Source organism: Lissotriton vulgaris, chromosome 12, assembly GCF_964263255.1.
Source record: "Lissotriton vulgaris chromosome 12, aLisVul1.2, whole genome shotgun sequence".
Classification (NCBI taxonomy): domain Eukaryota; kingdom Metazoa; phylum Chordata; class Amphibia; order Caudata; family Salamandridae; genus Lissotriton; species Lissotriton vulgaris.
In genome coordinates, this window is record NC_141700.1 from 776,244,004 (window position 1) to 776,266,078 (window position 22,075).

The window sequence follows — 22,075 nt, forward strand, 5'->3', positions numbered from 1 at the left end:
AGTTTAAGTAAACATCCCCCCAGCTGCAGAGCAAAGGGCCCGGCCTCACTGTCTCCGTGCAAGTAATTCATAGCCTCTGTTACCATGGTAGGCCCATGCCCCCTCGCATCTCATGCAGACACTTAGACGCTTATACACGCACTCACAGTCAGTATAGAATAGCTTCTGCCCCAGAGACCTTTTCCCTCTAGATAATATGGTTCCTAAACATCAGATACCAGATATGATAGAGGTACGAGTTGATCTGACATGCCAGACTTCTGTCTCTTTCCGCCAGTGTAAATGTCAAGTCCCCTGCACCCTCCAGTTTCACGTCAATTACACGTCATGCAGCTGCGCGCGCATCCCGACCTCAGATTTCTGCTGACATTGCCAAATTCTGCTTTGTACCCACCTACTCGTGACACCTACATATGACGTTTCTAGCACACGCCTCTATGTTCACGCCTAGTTCACGCCTTCTAATTACGTATCGCTACCACGTGTGTGCTCTTATCTTGCTTCTCTCAGCTGTTACGCCTACTGTATTGGTTTCTATTATATGATTTAAGTATATAAGCTATGTATTGTCAATAAAATATTGCTCTATCCCTTCCTGCACCCCAGTGGTGGCAGGAACACGATATCCGATCTGGTACCATGACCATTCCTTTTTAAGGAATAAAACCCCTAAGAACTCTAACACCACGGACTCTGCCTCTTTCTTTCCGATTGAGTTATTTTTGTTAAGTACTTACCTGCATAGAAATTAGGACGGTAAATCAAATATTTACCACACCCACAGACCTCCCCAATCAAAGAATCCTGCCAGGTCCACAGACCTTCCCAGGCAGAGATACCTGCCAGCACCACAGACCTCCCCAGGCCCAGAAACCTGCCAGTTTCACAGACCTCCCCAAGCACAGAAACCTGCCAGTTCTATTGACCTTCCTGGGCACAGAAACCTGCCAGCCCCACAGACCTCCCCGGGCACAGAAGTCTGCCATCCCTACAGAAATTTCTGGGCATAGATACCTGCCATCCCCACAGACCTCTCCAGGCAGAGAAACCTGCCAGCCCCACAGACCTCTCCGGGAAGAGAAACCTGCCAGCCCCACAGACCTCTCTCGGCACAGATTCCTGCCAGTCTCACAGACCTACACAGGCACAGAAACTTGCCATCACCACAAACCTCTCCAGGCAGAGAAACCTGCCAGTCCTACAGACCTCTCCGGGCACAGAAACCTGCTAGCCTCACAGACCTCCCCAATCAGAGAAACGAGGAAGCCCCACAGACCTCCCCAGGCACAGAAACATGCCAGTCCTACAGACCTCCCTGGGCACAGAAACCTTCCAGCCTCACAGACCTCCCCAAGCAGAGAAACCAGGAAGCCCCACAGACCTCCACAGGCACAGAAACATGCCAGTCCCACAGACCTCTCCGGGCACAGAAACATGCCATCCCCACAGACCTTCCTAGGCACAGAAACCTGCCAGCCCCACAGACCTCCCCAAGCACAGAAAACTGCCAGCCCCACAGACCTCCCCAATCACAGAAATCTTCCAGCCCCACAGAACTCAGGCACAGAAACATGCCAGTCCCACAGACCTCCCCAAGGCAGAGAAACCTGCCAGTCCCACAGACCTCCCCAAAGCAGAGAAATCTGCCAGTCCCACATACCTCTCCAGGCAGAGAATCCTGCCAGTCCCACAGACCTCCCTGGGCACGGAGAAACCTGCCAGCCCCACAGATCTCTCCAGGCACAGAATCTGCCTTCCCCACATACCACTCCTGGCAGAGAAACCTGCCAGTCCCACCGACCTCCCCGGAGACAGAAACCTGCCAGTCCCACAGACCTCCTTGGGCAGGGAATCCAGCCAGTCCCACAGACTTCCCCGGGCACAGAAACCTGCCAGTCCCACAGACCTCCCCGGGCATAGAAACCTGTCAGCCTCACAAACCTCCCCAAGCACAGAAACCTGCCAGTCCCACGGCACTCCATAGGCAAAGAATCTGCCATCCCCACAGACCTCTTCAGGCAGAGAAACCTGCCAGCCCCACAGACCTCCCCAATCAAAGAATCCTGCCAGGCCACAGACCTCCCCAGGCAGAGAAGCCTGCCAGCCCCACAGACCTCCCCAGGCCCAGAAACCTGCCAGTTCAATTGACCTTCCCGGGCACAGAAACCTGCCAGCCCCACAGACCTCCCCGGGCACAGAAGTCTGCCAGCCCTACAGAACTCTCTGGGCATAGAAACATGCTGTGGCCAACATAGAATAAGCTTACTGTGGGCTAGTTATTGTTGCTATGTCAGTGCAAAATAAATTTGGTCTGTTTTTTACCTGTTGTCAAAGTGGATGACTTATGGCACGAAGTTGTAGGTCTGTTGTTTTTCGAATGAGATAGCTCCATAACTGAAATAAGAGGCATTTCTGGCATCTTCACAGTGGCAAAAGATAAGATAAACCCACACAGCCCCCTCGGTGCAGGGTGGGCCCTCAAGCTCCAGGGGACCTCCTCTGCAAAAGTGGTAGGTGGTGGCCCGGGGAGGGGGCCCCCTCTGTGTACTTTGCAGGGGGGCCCCTTCAACTTTCGTTATGCTACTGGTTCCGTCACGAGCATGGCGGCGCCACACTCCCTCGCCTCCCCCCTAGTGCTGCAACGGAATTACCGCCACGGCCAAGGGGTTAAGAACATAATAACACTTGGAAAATGTAAACAAGGCGCCCCCCAGTCCCAGAACACAATATCATTGCAAGAAAGATCACAGACACAACAGCTCAGCATGCCCCCAGAATCAGTCTGTTAGCCATTCCTTTTGTGTGGAAAACCAGGCCTGTAGAAAACTATCAGGTAGAAATCAAAGCAGAGCAGTTGGACTCTTCAATAATTACCTTTCTCCTTTTATTCAATGACTTACTTGCTGAGCAAGCAGCAGATACAAGTCAGGCTGCTGGCCACCTTCCGAGTCCCCACTCCCTGAGGACATCTGCCTAAGTGTTCAGGTAGGGATGTATGACGTTACAACGCATACTTTTACCACGCATGCCTTTACAACTCGGTTTTTACATTGCAAACCTTTACTACGCATAGCGCTTTGGGGTGCTGGATAGTGAAAAGTTTAATTTTCTATTCCAACTCCAGTCCCCGTGGACACTAGGGAAGGTGTTGGATAGAAAATTAAACGTATTCCCTATCCTAGAGCGCCCCCCAGCGCAATGCGTTGTAATGGTTTGCGTTGTAATGCCTGCGTTGTAATGGTAGTGCATTGTAAAAGTTTCGTTGTAAAGGTTATTCACTTTCAAGTAGCAGCAGCAGATTGGAGATCCCTGATGCTCCTCTGAATGGAGACCTCCTGAGCTGAAGACATGTGTGTGTTCAGACTCCACCGGGCTTCCAGGATGATTTCATTGTGGGCTGGGCTGGCAGAGTCCAGCAAAGGTGTGGGTGGTCACGCCCCACTGCCCCTCCACTGCCTCCTTAATTGACTTTCATTTTAGGGGCCTCCGGGGCCTGACCTAAATGCAAAGTTCAGAAACCAGCCTAAATGCAAAGAAGTTCAGAAACCTGGGTGTCACTGCACCAACCCAAGCCCAAATTATAAATATAAATGTGGCTGTTGTGCACATCAACACAAACAGCAAGCATAAATAATCTTTGGGGGGGCACAGAAAAATATAGGCTGACCTGTGGCCCCCTGTAGCTACGGCCCTGGGGCAGATTTACAAGCCCCTTGCAACACCGTTTCGTCACTTTTGTGACGCAGCGACAGTGTAAAAAATGGGGCAAATTTACAACGTGATGCATCTAGGGAGATGCGTCACGTTGTAAAGCCCTGTGTCACATTATACCTTCGCCTGATATAATGTATGCAGGGTGTGAAAAGCTTTGCAAAAGTGACGCAGTGAAATCTACAAGATTTCACTGCGTTATGTCTGGGATGCCACAGCGTCAAAACCTTATGCCTGCTTGAAGCAGGCGTAAGGAGTGACGCAGCACAGCAAGTATAGGGAACCCCTGAGCAGTGCTGGAGTTGCGTCGTGCTTGCGACACGACTCCAGCAATGCAAGACTTTTGCCTCAACAGATGCATCAGAATATGTGACGCATCTGTCAATCCTAACGTCATGGTGTGCCGTATTGTGAATACGGCCCATCCATGGTGGCGCAAGTGTTTCTCAGGGTGGCGCAGGGAAAGTGACGCATTTCTACAGATGTGTCACTTTCTTGTAAATCTGTCCCCGTATTTTTTAGTGTGACAGCAGAGAATATACCTGAAATATATAACTGAAACCTAGAGGCAGGTTTATTAATAGTTTTGGCCGTGAGCCAACTCACGCAAAGTGTCACAAACCAGCAGGAAGTGTTAGAAAGGTATTTACATTCCAGATCAAAAAGCATTTCTCACTGGTAAAGTGCCAATTTCTGAGTAAATTGTGTTTTGTGCTATTGTGCGCCATTTTGTGTCAAGGGAGTGGTACTTAGGTATAACATGGGCAGTTTAACGCAAGCACCTGTACTTTGACACAAAGCCCAGTTTACGGAGATAGTCAGACTGGGCCTTGCTTAAAAAATAACGCCTGAAGCAGGCACTAATGTAAAAAAATGTTTTAATTACTCAAAACATTTTACACATTTCCTCCTGTCTGCTGCTCTGCAAGGAATGTTTAAGAATAGTTTAGACATAGGATTCCGTATAAGCATGGGCGAATTTTGCGAATCTCGCGTTCGCGAATTTTGCGGATTTGCGAACTCGCAATCCGCAAAATCCGCGAATTCTCGCGAATTTGCGGATTTTTTTTTTGTGTGTTTGCGCGGGTTTCTGCCAGTTCGCGAGGGTTTTGTACAATGTCGCAAATTGCGAACTTACCTGTCGGGTCGCAAGTTTCGCGAACTTGTTGTTTCTACGTGTCCAGCCTGTTTGGGACACTCTTCTTCATCACTGCCACTCTCTGTCACCACTGCCACTCTCTGACTACTCATGCCACCCTCTGGCCCACCCATGCCACCCTCTGTTTCATCACAGCACCCTCTGGTTGTCCAGCAGTGTACATTATTGTGGCAACGCAAGCACACCTTCCCTGCCTCAAGTGACCTGAATTAATTTGGGGCTGATTAATGTGTCACAGAATATTTTTTTAGCTGGCACCTGCTTCCTTAGTGCTTCCTGATTAGTGATCTTTTGAACTTGCTAAGTGCTTTCATTGTTGCAAAATTAGTTACAACACCTGCCCTGCCCCAACTGACAATAATGAATTAGGGGCTGATTAATGGATTTGAACCTCCAGCCTGGCTCTTGCTTGTCTCCCTTAGCTGTAATTCAGGACCTTTGTGGCATATGTGTAACTATTCTGAGGTTCAGAGCAGGGTCACATAATAGTTGCAACTGGCAACTGAACTCTGGAGGGGCCCCTCAGGAAGCACTACAGGAAATGGCTACTAATGATGAGCCTGAACTTTTGAAACTGGTAAGTAGTTTCAGTTTTGCTAAGATCGTATTTCTGCAATTTTGCACATATTCGCGGGGCGCGAAGTTGTACTAGGAAGCCGCGAACTCAAGCGAACAGTGCGAGCAGTGCGAGCAAAATCCGCTGCTCGCGAATTTGCGGATTTTGCGGGAGATTCGCGAATCTCGCGGATTGCGAATTTACCGAAAATCCGCAAAATCCGCGAGCGAAACGGATTTTCCGCCCATGCTTAATTCCGTACTGAAAGAGTGCTGCTACTACAAATTCCGCACTAGACCGCACCATGGTGCACAGGTTGTGCAGGGCACTAGACATGCTGTCTGTGCAGCGGCACAAGGCTAGTGGGCAGCCGCAGGCCATTATTAGTGAATAATGCCTGGCAGTGCTTTCTCCTCCTTGTGCAATGCAACACAGCAATTATGCTTGCTGCTTTAAAAAACAAAAATCCCCTTAGTGTGAAAGCCTGGCTTGTCTACTCTTAACTCCTTGCACTCCTGGGCAATTGGTGGAAAATTCATTGAAAATTAATCTTTCTTTGACATTTCTCTCTCCCTATTTCAACTCACCTCTTCCACTTTAACCCTCTCTCTTAACCTCTCTCTCTCTCCTTCTGTATGTACTGTCATCCTCTTTTTTTGTCATCATTTTTCCTCAGCTCTCCTCAGCTCTCTGTACCTAACATTTGCCTCCACGCCTCTCTCTCAGCATACCCAATATACCACACTCAACTTCATCTTACTTTGTATCTCACTGCCCTTTTCCGTCTGACGTCCCTATATCTCTCCTCATCTTCTCAGACATCATCTTGTTGTAAACAATGAGGAAGGCTGTACACCAGTGTCGCTTGGGTTAGGTGCTTTAATAAGAACAGACGTAGAAAACCCAACCAGCAAGACCGGGACCAAACGGGCATCTAACTACCGTTGGACCGAACGCTCAACTCGTTAACAGAATGAGATAGCACGAGCTCAGCGCGAGACACAAGCTGAGGCAGATAAAGGCACAGGGTGAATATAACACATCTCTTTTCCTTAAACAATAAATAAACAGAAAGAAACAAAATCAAGTTAGGCAAGAATTTACATCAATATACTGTAAAGATCAAATGAAGCACGAAAATTACGATACTACACATCTCTATCTTTACCTCCCCTCCCTCTCCCTCCACGGCTATACTACCTTCCATCTCTTTCAGCCCTTTCTCTACCTCACCACTCCCCATCACACTGTCTCTTTTCTCTCTCTGCCTCACACCTCCCTCACTTTCCCCACTGCTCCGTCCCTCCCTACATAAGGTCTCAATTTACCTCACCATTAGCTCTCTACCTCACCTTGCCACCTTGCTTTTTTCTCCTACCTGTTCACTTTACTTCACCTAAAGAATGTACTACTTTCTGGCTACATTTACGTCTCTGCCTCTTCCCCCTTTTCTCTATCATCAACTCCTCTATCTCACTCTCTCTCTCTCGTACTCACATTCACACATGCAATCTCACACATGCACACACGCATATGTCTCTCTCTGCACCTCGACATTTCAACTCCCCCCTCCACCATAACCATCTCTCGTGACCTCATCATAAATTGCTCTACTTTACCATGGGTTGTATTACACAAAAGGCATATTTTCATTGTTTGCACTGGGTGCAGGGCCGGACGGGGAAACAAAAACGGCCCTGGCAAACTGATCGACCAGCCCCACATGGGGGAGAAGGAGGAGTGTGGCCGAGCTATTTTCTAGGGCCGGTTTTGGCTGATTTTGTTACAGGGGGCAGATATTGCCGGCCCCCGGTAACAAAAACGGCACCCCAGGGGTCCAAACCGGCCCCCGCCCTGGCGGCCCACCGGGGAAATGCCCGGTGCCTGCTACGGCCTGTCCGGCCCTGACTGGGTGCACCTATGAAATGGTGCGCCCAGCTCAAACAATGAAAATGTGCCATAATATGATGAATGGGCTGCCCCCGGGGCCGTTGCAAACTCACGCTGGTCTGGGCGCAGCTCATTAAGGTGCAAAATGGAGTGGCTGCTTTAAAACCGCTCTGTGTTTTTACAGTTCAGACGGCAACCCACTTGTACTTTGAAGGGGGATTAGAGATTCCATTGCAGGCGGGTGCAGTGAGTGAAAGCGCCCGCCTGCCAGTGGATGTCAGGGGGATCCATTGGACCTCATTTTCCCCCTCCAGATGGCTGCATCGGGGGCGCACTGACAGTGTGCCACCTTTTAGATGGGTCACTGTCAGAGCGCCTCCTGAGAGCTTCTTTGCCGCTGCGCCCACATCTGGAGAAGTGTGGCTCACTGGTTAGAGCAGGCAGACCCTGAAGCAGAGGTCAGACCCGGGACCAGGGTTCAATTCCCGACGCGGCAGGGTCTTGAGCTCAAATGTCCACGGACTCGATAATTCTCGCTTCGGTGCCTGACCTAATCATGGGTTCACACCCTGCAACTCTAGGCATTAAGCTTGCTTAATCTCCACAACGGCCCTCGCGGCGGGATGCCTGGCTTTCACCTTGGGGATGCCCTGTAGGGGCTATCTCACAGGGAAAAGCCAGGACGGGTTCCCAAGGCAAGCGCTTAGAGACCCGTGGGTGATAAGCGCTATATAAATCCAATATACAATACAATATACACTGAAATGAAATGAATGAAATGAAATGAAATGAAAAAATGAAATGAAAAAAGAATTTCTAAAGCGCATGGCTGCCCTTGAGCGTCCCAGCGCTACGTGTACACACAGACAGACCTCCTCTGAACCGCATCCAGAGATGTTAGTCATTCTGGGGGAAAAGGAACAATACAATCTGTAATAAGGTGCGGACTCGGAGGCATTGGGATTCCCGCATCACTTTTTCTGAGTTTCACAGAGCTTGTGAGTTTAGTACGTCAAGTAGGTACCTAGTTAAGCTAGTCCAGGTTTCCTTACATTATGGCACTGGCAGTCCTAATTTGAAATGTGATTATTATGAAAACATGTAGCAGAATGCAAAGAAAAATCCTGGATTGGATTAGCTATGTGTACACCAACCTTGGAATATTGAGAGTTCTGGGTGCCGCCATTCCAGCTGGTCGTGTCCCTTGACTGTGTCATAGGGATAGCATCGGCTTGGGAGTGTTTGTCCATGTGGTATCCAAGATAGACAGTTACATTGTGGAGATGAGTAGGTGCCTGGACACCTAGCTTGTCACTTGCCTGTGGCCTTCAGTTCCTGCTTGTCTGATCCAGTGACACCGCAGCTGCCAGGGTTTTCCCTCTGGGGTTTTCCTGACTGGGTCTTCCCACTCACCATTCTACACACCAACAGAAGCCCCATCCACTCTAGGACCTACTTAATGCAGGCTGCCGTGCTAACGCTCAGCAGACCCGTGCAACAGGCGTGCCAAAGGCTCGCCTGTCGGTACCCATCTGTGCCTGGGCTGCATCCTGCGCCATGACTCCTGGACGATACACCATCGCCAAGCTCTACACCCTTGACCCCAAACACCAAAACAAACAGTGCCATTGCGCCGACCCATGCACGACAGTAGGATCTTTCACCTGCACCCACTACCACTTCTCCTGCCACGGCACACATAGCCCTAACCCCACCCACCTCAAAGAAACCAGAGACACCACCTGAGCAAAAAAGTCAACTTGATGCGCCCTTGCAAGCACTCCACTGAATGATGGGACCGCATGGCCATCTTCGCACCTGACATTGTCTTCCTCACGGAGACCTGATTCAAACCCACTTCCACCCCTGACATTGCCACAGAAATACGACAAATATAAAATCACTTACCAGGACCACGCTAACAAGCTGTGAGGAGGAACAACCATCATCCACAAAGAGACCATACAGTGTACCAGCACCACTGACAATACCAGCACCCCCATAGAACATCTCAACTTTAAGCTCCACACAGACGAGATGTCAACCAATAGAGACGCCCTCGTAGAGCAGCCCCCAAGTCCATGCTCCAACTTCTGAAACACCATAGCAGACTTCACTGCACCCCTAGCCTTAGACTCCAAGGACTACATCTGCCACAGCGACCTAAATTTCCACATGGATGACCCAACAAAAAAAAACCTGCATTCCTCCTCAACAGTTTGAGCAGTCTCGGATTGACCCACATCATCCATGACCCTACACATACCTGGCTGTTCGAGCAGTAACTTCCCCATCCCCCAGCGCCTTGAGACCCTCCCGGGTGAGTAGTGCGCTATACAAATGACGTGATTGATTGATTGATTGAACACACTCTGGACCCAATTTTCCTCTCCAGCAACAATGGCCCCTCGCGGTGGGATGCCTGGCCTTCACCTTGTGGATACCCTGCTGGGGTATCTCACAGGGGAATACCAGGACGGGTTCCCTAAGCAAGCGCTTAGATACCGGGTCGGTGATTTGCACTATATAAAATACATGTACATGTACAGCATCAAATACAGCCATGTCACAGAGCACATATGGTCCAATCACTCCATCATACACTTCATCATCTCCAGCCCCGCACCGCCACCCTCAAGATGACTAATGTTCCCCACTGGAGGTAGATCTAAATCTCTGAGCCCTGATGGGTGTACACCCTCAACCCTGCAACCGCAGACCAACCGTGAACAAGGAGTGCAAAACTTCAACTCCTGGATCACCAATTGTGCAGACATCATGGTCCCCATCAAAAGCAACAATCAGAGAAAATCCTCAAAAAAAGGCCAGCTGGTACACCCAAGAACTCAGAACAGTGAAATAAGGCAGGAAACAGTTGTAGAGGAGATGGAACACCAGCAAAGACACGCCAGACAGGGTAGCCTTCAAGACCCTCCTCAACCTCTACCACCCCCTTCTGAGGGCAACAAAGACAACCCTTGCCGCACCCTTGCCGCACGCGTCTACAACACCAACTACATTTTTAAACATTGTTAAGGAATTCTCCAACCTTGTCGCCAGCAAAAATAACATCACACCCTCACATGAGCTGTTTGACAGCCTTGCCCACTTCCATGACAAGATCGCAACCATATATAGAAAGATCAAATCCAGACCCACACCTACGGACTTCCTTGACAGATACACCACCACCGTAACCGACACAAACCACACACTGACCACCTGGAAAATCCTCACCACCCACAACACTACCTCCACCATGAAATCCATCCACTCTGGAGCTTCCATAAACTCATGCCCACATCACATCTTCAACCTCAGAAATCAAAGGATCAACCAGGAACTCAGCCCATCTCAACACCTCCTGATGCCTGGAAACACGCCAAAGTCAGACAACTACTCAAAATACCCTCCGCGACCCTAGTAAACTCAAAAACTAACTGCCAATCTCCTTGCTCCCATTCACACCAAAGGTACTGGAAAAGATCATCAGCAATAAACTAATGACACTCCTGGACCAGAACCAGCTACTTGATGTCCCCCAATCAGGCTTCTGCAGAAACCACTCTGATCGCAGCCAGTGATGACATCCGAACCCTCCTCGACCGAGGAGAAAAAGCAGCTTTAATCCTCCTCAACCTCTCGGCAGCCTTCGACACTGTATCACACCACACACTGATCGAAAGATGTAAAGATGAACCAAGCATGTGAATTTCAACAAAGCTTTATTCGTAGTAAAGCGACACACTGGTAGGAAGAGCAGCGCTCCGGTCAAAGGCTCACCATATGGCTCGACAACTCATCAAACTGTCAACAGTGTCAACTGTCACTGGCAGAGCCACTGACGTAACATATGCAAATGTGGAAGGTCGCGCTGCAGGGACGGGTGCATGAAGGGGAAAAAGCGCAATAAGGGAGACTGTCAACGTAACACATCTCCTTCCTATAGAGAGAAGAAAAACATGAACCAAAGTAAAACAAAGAGTCCTTGGTCTTCAGGGACTAGACCGCCACGTGTCATGGCAACATGCGACCTGAATATTCCTTGTCGTAGTCACTCATGTTAGGTCTCTCATTGGATCTCTTGTTCACAGTTCAAAGAATAACAGGTGTAGTTCTTGTAGATTTATTTATTTTTTATTTATTTATTTTTGGCATTTATTGAGCGCGAACAATTGCCCGCAGGCGTCTCGGCGCTGTACTGTTATACCCTCCTGTGGTATATACCGTTATTCAGAGGTTAAATAGCCAAGTTTTCAGCTTCTTCCTGAAGGACAACAGGTTTGGACTTAATCTTATATTTTGTGGAAGCGTGTTCCATAATCTTGGGGCTGCAGCTAAAAAACGTCTGTCTCCCCAGTTGACCAGTCTGGTTCGAGTCCGGGATGACTTCTACAAAGTCCTGACCTTCCTTCAACGTGGTCGATTCTATTTCGCCAACGGTGTCAACAGAGTCCTCAGATTTCTTGTACTCGTGCTTTTCCACTGACTCTGCTTGCATTCGTTTAGTTCCCAAATCCACTTCTGGGCGTGGACGCTGTAGCTGTAGATGTATGTGAGCTTTTTCACTTCCTTTCTGTGACTTTTCATTGTACAACCATTCATAGTAGTCCATCAAGTTGTTGTTCACGAGACTTCTTTTACCAGCACATTCTTCTTCGCAACGGTCTGTGATACACGCTAAGTAATCCTCTTCCTTAGGATACTTCTTGGGACGGGTTGCTATCCAAACATCTACGTCTGTCCTCTTGCTGCACTCAGTACTGGGACCTCCGGTGATGTTACTGTCCATAAGATCCATCTCGTTCATGCGAACTACTTTAAGGACATTTCCTTTCCTCAGCATGGACAATTGAATTGAGCAAGAAGAGTTGCCCGAGTCCTCTGTACCGTTGTACACGTATCCTCTCCTGGACTATTTGTGCGTTATGCTCATCCCGATATCAACCTTAGGGGGTTGGCGTAGCAAGTGTTCTTGTGCCTCTACACTCTCATTCTCGGACTCCTCCAAATACAGCCAGTCATAATAATCCATCTTGTTGTTGCACTCTAGTTCATCTTGACACACAACCTCTTCTTCCCCCATGCAATGTGTTGGTATATTTTGTTCCTTTTCAACCAGTACACTCTCTTCCACTTTTACACCCTTGCCCTTCCTGATCTCACATATTTTGTTTTTGTGTTTTCCTTCGTTATTTTCCATAGTTGCTTCACTTGTTCTTGCAGCCCTACTTTCTGTTTTTTCCCACGCATCATTGTCTTTAACCTGTGAAGTCTTTTTGCTCAACATCCTGGAATGATCGTACTTTTTCCTTTCATTCTTTTCCACCCGACTCACTTTTTGGGAATTGTTGGGATTTAGGGTAATTTCTAATTTTCTTTGCTCTTTCCATCCCAGTACCGAAAGGCCTTTTTTTGAAATGTACAGTGTACTCCTGGTACTTCTTCCTTGGAAACTCAATTCCATTTCTCTGCATCCAACCAGGTCAATGATTTCACCGGTGTATGTTCTTGGGGTTGCGTTTGCTTCCATTAACTCTTCCCCTAGCTCACTTGCCAATTTGCTTTTCCACACCTTCTTGCTGACCATTGTGAAATCTGACCCTGAATCAGCGACCATGTCAATGTCCACCCCGCCTATGGTGATGACACACGCAGGTTTTTTTCCAATCTCTTCATCCTTGTCATTGTTATCTTCATCTGTAATGATGAGTACACATAGATTATATTCAGACTCATCCGAAGATTCTGATTCTTCCTCCTCGCTCACTTCTACATAACTCATTTTCCCCTTAACTCTCCTGCGGCACACCTTCTGAGAATGACCTATCGGTCCACATTGGGTACATTTACTGTTCCTTACAGGACATTCCCAATTATCTGCCAAGTGTTTTTTGCTCCCACATCTGAAGCATCTTAGATCCTTGTACTTCCTAGTTTCGTTTTTTGTATTACTCTCTTCCTCCTTATCGTTTTTCCATAGTAATTGCTTCTTCCTTCTTCCGCTTAATTTAGCTACTATTCCTGTTTCCTCCTTTTTGTTCTCTTCCTCTTTTATAACTGCTTTGGCACAACGACCCGTTAATTCTTTCCTCTTTACAATTTCAATAACTTCCTTGAGTGGTTTCTCTCCTTTTGCCCATAATGTGTCTTGTATGTCGGGATTAAGCATGGGCGAATTTTGCGAATTCACGATCTGTGAATTTGCGGATTTGCGAATTCGCGATCCGCAAAATTCGCGAATTTGTGCGAATTTGCGGATTTTTGGTTTTTTGCGTGTTCGCGGTGTTTTTTGTTTGTTCGCGGGGTTTTTTGCGTGTTCGCTGGGCTTTTTGCATCTTTGCAAGCTGCTTGCATAGCGAAGTTACCCATGCAGTCCTTTATGGGAGAGGGAGAGAGAGATAGATAGATAGGTAGATAGATAGAAAGAGAGAGAAAGAGAGGGAAAGAGAGAGGGAAAGAGAGAACCAGAGAAAGAAAGAGAGGCCGGATCTCTGAAGGGCCAGATTCCTGAGTTGCCCCTACAGAACATACAGCTTTTTATTTTTAGCAAAATGCATATGAAAATTGTGCTGTAAAGGTCTCTTTTAGTTTTATCAAGTCATCATGCATGTTTCGGAATTTGCATGTAAGTGCCAAATTTTTCAAAGTGGATACATAGTCTTCTATACTTTCTTCCATCCCTTGTTTACGCCTATAAAATTTATATCTGTTAACTTCTGCACAAACAGTTGGCTTGTAATAATTGTCCAAGTCTTCCATTGCATTTTTGAACACATCTCCTTCATTTTCACCACAAGTTTTTTTTGTGATGTTGTTGTACACCTTCAGGCCACCTGCCCCTAGACAGTGTAGTAGTATTTTTTTCTTTTGCTCAGCTGGTAGAACCTCATCTGGTTTATCAAAAGTCGTTATGTCATTATTGAAGAATTCTTTCCATTCCTCCCATTTTATTTCAGGTTCCTCTTTTCCTTTTAGGAATGATTGTGGGGGTGGTAGATTGTATATATTGCCCGTTGCCATTCTCATATAAAAAGAGTTTCCCTTGATATAGTCTCCTAATTTCCTATTTCTCACGTATCTTTCTTTTTTTTTCTTTGAACTCTCCCAATAAATGCTAAGTTACTTAATATTCTATATTTTTCTTCAACACTCTTGCGCCAATAATATCTACCACAGAGGTACTTCTTTCTTTTCTTCTGTTTGTTTCCACACAATTGTCTTCTCTTTTTATTTATTTAAGTTAATAAAGAACTGCGCGGTGGTGAAAAATGCTTTCTTAGCGTTGAAATCAAAGTTATAATTTTCCTCACTAATGAAATTGACTAGGAGACTTCCTCACTCAATATGGCCCCCAGACGTCAATTACGTCATCACCTTACTCAGGAATAGGTGCTGGAGAGCTGAGGAGATTTATTTTTCCTCACACGCTACCGCGTCTTCTCAATTTCGGTTTTTTACACAGTTGCAGGGACCCAACTGTATTACCACGCCGATCACTCAATCTCCACCAGCATTCCCGGCTCACCTCAACTAAATTATGTAGCTGTCAACTTGTTGTGCTTCGGGTCTTCCTCCGTTACTTCAAAACACTCCAAAGTTCAATCTTTTACTCAAAATCAGTTGACAGCGCTTAATCTTTACTCATAAATTATTCATTTGCGTCCATACCCTTCATCCGAGCGCCGCCATCCTCTTTAATTAGGTTACTTTTCAAGTTGTGGATTCTTCAGTGTGTCGTATCCCCGTCCTTGTCGCCAAATTTGTAAAGATGAACCAAGCATGTGAATTTCAACAAAGCTTTATTCGTAGTAAAGCGACACACTGGTAGGAAGAGCAGCGCTCCGGTCAAAGGCTCACCATATGGCTCGACAACTCATCAAACTGTCAACAGTGTCAACTGTCACTGGCAGAGCCACTGACGTAACATATGCAAATGTGGAAGGTCGCGCGGCAGGGACCGGGGCATGAAGGGGACAAAGCGCGATAAGGGAGACTGTTAACGTAACAAAAGACTGCACCACATCATCATCCAAGGAGACACGCTCAGATAGATCAACTCCCTAGAACTCAGAGGATTGACCTCCCACCTTTCACCTCTGAACCCAAGGAGATCACCTGGGGTGTCTCTCAGACCTTATCCCTCAGCCCCAAGCTTTTCAACTCATATATGACCCCGCTGGCCAACATCAACAGAACACATGGTCTCAACATAATTTTCTATTCAGAAGACACCCAACTCATCCTCTCACTCACCGACGACCCCACCTTCACCAGAACCAGCTTCCACACATGCATGACAAATGTCGCTGAATGGCTGAAGAACAGCTGCCCGCAGCTGAACACAGACAAAATGGAAGTACTGATCTTTGACACCAGCAGGAACACATAGAACTGCTCCTGGTGGCCATCAGGCCGAGGACCCATGCCCACTCCCTCCAACCATGCCAGAAACCTCAGAATCATCATTGACATCTAGCTCACCATTGAAATCACAGCTCAACACTGTCTCCTCCACCTGCTTCCTCGCTTTGATCATGCTACATAAGATCTTCAAGTGGCTAAACCTGCACATGAGACACACTGTGACACAAGCCCTCATCACCAGCCAACTGGACTATGGCAATACCCTCTATGTAGGAATCGCTGCACACCTTCAACAGAGACTTCAGACCATACAAAATGCCACATTCAGACTCATCCTTGGCCTTTGCCAACAAACCCATATCACACCCCACCTCAGGAGACTCCTCTGTACAGAAGAAATGCCAATTCAAGCTGTTGACCCATGCACAAAAGGCTCTACACAACCAAGGATCCCCCTATATAAACCACCATCTGAACTTCCACCAACCACTGAGAAGACTATGCTCTGCCTCCCTTTCAATTGCCCATACTCCCCACATCTATCAAACCAGAAGTAGAGGACGTTCCTTCTCCCACATCAGAGCAAAGACCTGGAACAGACCCCCACGCACCTCCGGACCATCACCTCACTTCCGGAATTCTGAATGACCCTCGAGACCTGGCTGTTCCAATAAGCCTCTGGGGCATGCAAGTGCCCTGATACCCTACTGGATGATTAGTCTTGCTTTATAAATCATGATTGATTGATTGATGATAGTCATGTTCCCTCTGTCGTGTCACAGGGATAGGCAACGGGTTACAAGTGTTTCCACCATGGACAGTTACACTGTGCAGATGTTCTCACCAGACACAACAGGAAAAGCCTCGGTCTCCAATCACTCAAGCATAATCCCTCCCTTTGAATGCGGCTTTTTTTATTTCGAGTTTAGAAAGACTTCCTTCGAGTTCACAGCTGTGATAGTGCACCGCTGGTGTGATACAACATCAAACAGCGCCTAGAGTTGCAGTATCCACCACTTCTAAGAACCAGCCCTGAATGGGTGTCAAGCAGTCTAAGTGAGGAGCTGGCAGTATAACCACCCACGGATACCTTGGAAGCCCTCATGCCAAGGTCACTGGTGCAAGTGATGGACAGGTGGCCAAAGCCGGCCCTGCGTCCTTGGAGCCGGAGAGACTTCCGGTGACACACGAGTCTGACACAAAGCATTGTATCTGAAAATTGGGAAGGAATGATAACTTTTTTTTTATTATTAATTTAATGCGATTTTATATAGCGCGAACATTACCCGAAGGTGTCAGAGCGTTTTACAAAAGAACCAGTTGCGATACATAAGGACCTAGGATTACACGAGTTACATTCAAGAACCTTCTTGAACCATAGGTAAGACGGGACTGGTTTCCTGATCGACTACAAAGCACTTTAGCACGCGGGGCCAACACTGTTGTTCTAATTTATGTTTAGGCAGTTACATTTGGTTCGCGTGTTTTACGGGATGCCGTAGTTTCACTCTGGCCACGTTTCACTTACGATCTACCCAGAAACGTAGCAACCTAATAACGGCACCATGTCTTTGGATCCCCCGGTTATATCGATCATGGCACTGCTATGCCATTCACTAAATTGTTATCTTCACCTCTACGCGGACCACCGGGACCACTTGGCACGATTCTTGTAAATAGTCCTCAGGCTGCTGACACTCTGGGCCGTTGACCACAGTTTTTTTAATTATTACCTTACGCCGTTCACTGTATATATGCACTTGCACTAAATAGTCCACCTGCTGCTGATACTCTGTAATATAGCATATCACCAGTTTTTAACCATCACTTTACGCTATTCAATGTATATATGCACCGATCCTTTCACTATATATAGGCAATATGATGGTCTACCTAGCATGGCAAAGACTTGCCATCCTTTCGTGGATTTAGGATCTAGGTACGACTGAATGATGAATATCATTATGTAATCCAATCTTTACATTCAGAATTTTCGTGTATTATAGGATTGTATCCATGGGGATGTTAAAATGATGTTGGAAAACCGCACTTAATTACTTTAGCAGCACCGGAGGAAACTTGGAACCCCCAGCTGCATTCTTTTGGATTCGTTGTGGTTAGCCACCTTGGCAACAGGATTAGGTCAGTAATCAGCATACTGACTCTTGCACTGTGACCACACAATTAGCGCCCATGCCTAATATATATCTCCCATCATAGGTTGCCCCCCTTCTTGTCCTGAAGAAGACTCGCCGCTGAGGTTGCAAACTACCCTCGCAGCACAAGTCGAGTCGAAACGCTGACGCCTCTCCACTCTGTAGACCTGTACCGCCTTTCCCAGACTGATCCATGTATATGCATTGTATGCAGGATATGTGAATTTACAGATTACATGTAGATTTAAAAAAGTGTGTATTGGACAGGCCTTGTATGACTGGATGATAGTACCAGTTTGTTAAAATATCCGATTATTATTTTTGTACTTTTTCTTTTGATTTATACCTTTCCAATTCACCACTACTATCCTTCCTCCTTCTTTCCTTCTTGGCAACCGTTTCACATGCTCTTAAAATTGTGTAAATAAACTAAGCATAAGCAGTGACTTAATTGCCCTGGCGTTTTTTCTATTGTGGTCATTTTGAATGCATGTACTCCTTAAATTGTGAATGGAGTACATATGCTCTTAACAACTGTTTAGGATATGAATTAGCAGTATTGTAGTTTACTCACAATACCGAATCTCTCTTCTTGTAATTAATTTATTTCTTTAATTATTGGTTACAGATCATTATTGTATTCCCGTATTGCACCCAGGTCCGGTTGACTTTTGGGTTACCCCGTTACTTGTAACGACATTCAAGATACAAACAGAAAAAAATTACAAATGTACAAATTGTAAAGTCACACAGGGAAGAGATACAAACAGAAAAAAATGCAAATGTGCAAGTTGTAAAGTCACTCAAGGAAGAGATACAAACAGAAAAAATTGCAAATGTGCAAGTTGTAAAGTTACACAAGGAAGAGATACAAACAGAAACAATTGCAAATGTACACGTTGTAAAGTCACTCAAGGAAGTTATACAAACAGAAAAAAATGCAAATGTGCAAGTTGTAAAGTCACTCAAGGAAGAGATACAAATGGATAAACTCACATAGGAATGGCAGAGAGTCCAAAGGTCTACTACATATACTAGGGGTTAGCGTTATCTCTATGTACATATATATACAAATAGTAGATTTTCTCTGGATTACATTTTACTAGCGATTAGGCTGGACAAGTATATATCACATATTTACAGATTTCCAAATGCTTTCCACTGGATTAGGTTAAAGCAGATTTGTTTTGCTCAATGTGCAAGAGAAGGAAAAGAAAACCTTGTGAGTTAAAGAAAAATACCAGGAGACACTATTGGACACCAGTAACTAGTTCCAAGGTGCACCTGAAACCAACTGGAATTTTAATGCTAGCAATTCACAACTTGTCTCAACCCCCATCTGTCAGAAACTGAAACTGCTTAAACCCATGTGCAATTTACCTCAGGGGATTTTAAGGCGTGGTCAGTTGCCCAGGGGCCTCAACGTCTGAAGGGCCTTCTGGTAAATGAAATGGAGAAGTCGAAATCCCTGCCATAACAATGTTGCTTAAAAAAACATAGTATTTAGTAATTTGACAGCCGAGAATGCTTAACAGAAACCTAGAGGTGGGTGTACTAATTGTTTGTGCAAGAGCCATCTCACGCAACGAGACACACTGTAGCAGGAAGTCTGACAAAGGCATTTACATTCCAGCTCAAAAAGCATTTCACTGTGGAAAGGCGCCCCCCCCCCCCCCGCTTCTGAGTGAATAGAGCTTTGTGATGCTTTGTGTCAGGGGAGTGGTACTGGGTGTAACGTGGGCAGATTACCACAAGCGCCTGCACTTTAACACAAAGCCCAGTTTACTGAGATACTCAGACTGGGCCTCGCTTGAAAAATAATGGTTCTTTGAAGCATGCACTAATGTAAAAAAAAATGTGATTTCTTCAAAATGTGCACCCATTGCATGTGCGCTCCACTGTGCAGCTCACACACAATGTGAGGAATGTTTAAGAATAGTCTAGACACAGGATTCTGTACTGAAAGAGTACTGCCACTACAAATCCAGTGGTACACATCACCATAGTACAAAGGTTGTGCAGGACACTAGACATCCAGGGGCAGATTTACAAGCCCCTTGCGCCACTTATGCGTCACTTTTAACATGGGAAATGTGACGGAAAAGTGGCACAAGGGGTTTGTAAATCTGCCCCCCAGTTCGTGCACCAGCGCACGGCCAGTGGGCAGCAGCAGGCCGTTATTATCGAATAAGGCCTGGCAGCGCTTTCTCCTCCTTGAGCGATGCAGCGCAGCCATTTTGATTGCTGCTTTCGAAAATGAATACATCTTTCCCTTAGTGTGAATGCCTGGTTTGCTCACCCTTAACCCCTTGCAATCTTGGGCAGTTGGTGTCAATTTAATGGAAAAATAATCTTTCTATGTCATTTCTCTCTCCATATTTCACCTCACCTCTTCTACTTTAACCCTCTCTCTTAACCTATCTCCCTCCTTCTGTATGTACTGCCATCCTCTTTTTTTTTACATCTTTTTTCTCAGCTCTGTCTAGTTCACCTTTGTCTCCTCGCCTCTCTCTCTCAGCATACCCAATATACCTCACTCAACTTCATCTTCCTCTGTATCTCACTATTCTTTTGCATCTACTTCACTTCTCAAACATCATCTATACCTTTACCTCCCCTCTCCCCGCTCTCTCTCCATTGCTGTCCTTCCTTCCTCCTCTTACAGCCCTTTATCTACCTCACCACTTCCCAATCACTCTGTCTCTTTTCTCTCTCTACCTCACACCTCCCTCTCTATCCTAAACCTCTCTCTACTAAACTGCGCCCCTCTCACTACCTAACATCTCAGTTTACCTCACCATTACCTCTCCTCACCACCTCGCCTTTTTCAACTACCTGTTCCCTTTGCTTAATCCTAATAATGTACTACTTTGTGGCTAAATTTGCTTCTCTACCTCTCCCTACTTTTCTCTATCATCAACTCATCTCTCTCTCTCTCACTCTCACACATTCACACGCATATGTCTCTCTCTGGACCTCATAATTTCAACTCACCACCTCCACCATAACCATCTCTCGTGACCTCATCATAGATCTCTTCGCTTACCATGAGTCGTAATACACAAAACTCGTATTTTTATTAGTTATGCGGGGGAACCTTTTAAAAGGTGTACCCGGTGCAAACAATGAAATGTGCCTTATTATGATGAATGCGCTGCCCCCAGATCCGCAATGTCGAGCTGCTCTGGGGGCAGCGCAATCAGGTGAAAAACAGTGACTTTGATACCAGACGGGGAACCCGGAAGGCTGTGGCCGGATATTGAATATTGGATATTGGATATTACTTTATTATGTTATACGAGCAGGACTATGCTCTGTAAGAATTCAAAATGCACGTTATCATGGCTAAAAGCTTCCAATTGTACAGTTCCTCTCATTGGTATATGAATTAACTGTATGATTATGTACTATTTATGATCCACCGGTGTATATCCCCTCTCATGAATTTTTATGATCATGTACTTTTATGGTCTATGAGACCGATATAAAGTTAATGAATGGAATGGAAAAACGGAGCAGCTGCCTTAAAGCCGCTCCGCGTTTTCATAGTTCAGGAGGCAAATGGCCTGCACTTTGAAGGGGGATTATAGATCCCCTTGTAGGCGGGTGCAGTAAGTCCCTGCACCCACCTGCAAGGGGATGGTTGGGGGGTCCACACCCCTTACTCCCCTCCAGAGGGCTGCCATCATGGGGGACAATGACAGTGCATCACCTTTTAGATGGCTCACTGCCAGTGCACCTCTTGAGAGCTTCTTTGCCTCTGTGCCCGCATCTGTAATACGGCACGGGCTCAGAGGCAAATGGATTCCCTTATTTGAATAGGAAACGCCCCCATGCAAATGAGGGAGTGCTCTCTGAATTTAGCGCTGGTGCTTTATGTGCACCAGCATTATCGGTATTACAGAAGGGGACCCACAAGCAGCTACAGCCCCTTGTGGAAAAACAGGACCAAGAGTGGGCCCGTCTTCACCCATCATTGCCCAACAGTGGCTGGACCATCTCCCTTGGCCCTTTCTTATGGTTAGTAGAAGCCTCAGGGATAGCAGCGCCTGAGAGCGCCAATTCGAGGGAGGAGGAGCCTGTTAACTCCAGCGCTACATAGTGCTTTTTCGACAGCCTCTGTGTTAGGGGGATTCTAAGCCCTGTTCACGCCCCTCTTAGTTCGGAGGAGGCTGAGCCACCCCTCTTTCATTTGAGTTTCGATATCATATCTGTGTCTTGCTGCTGAAGGGTAAG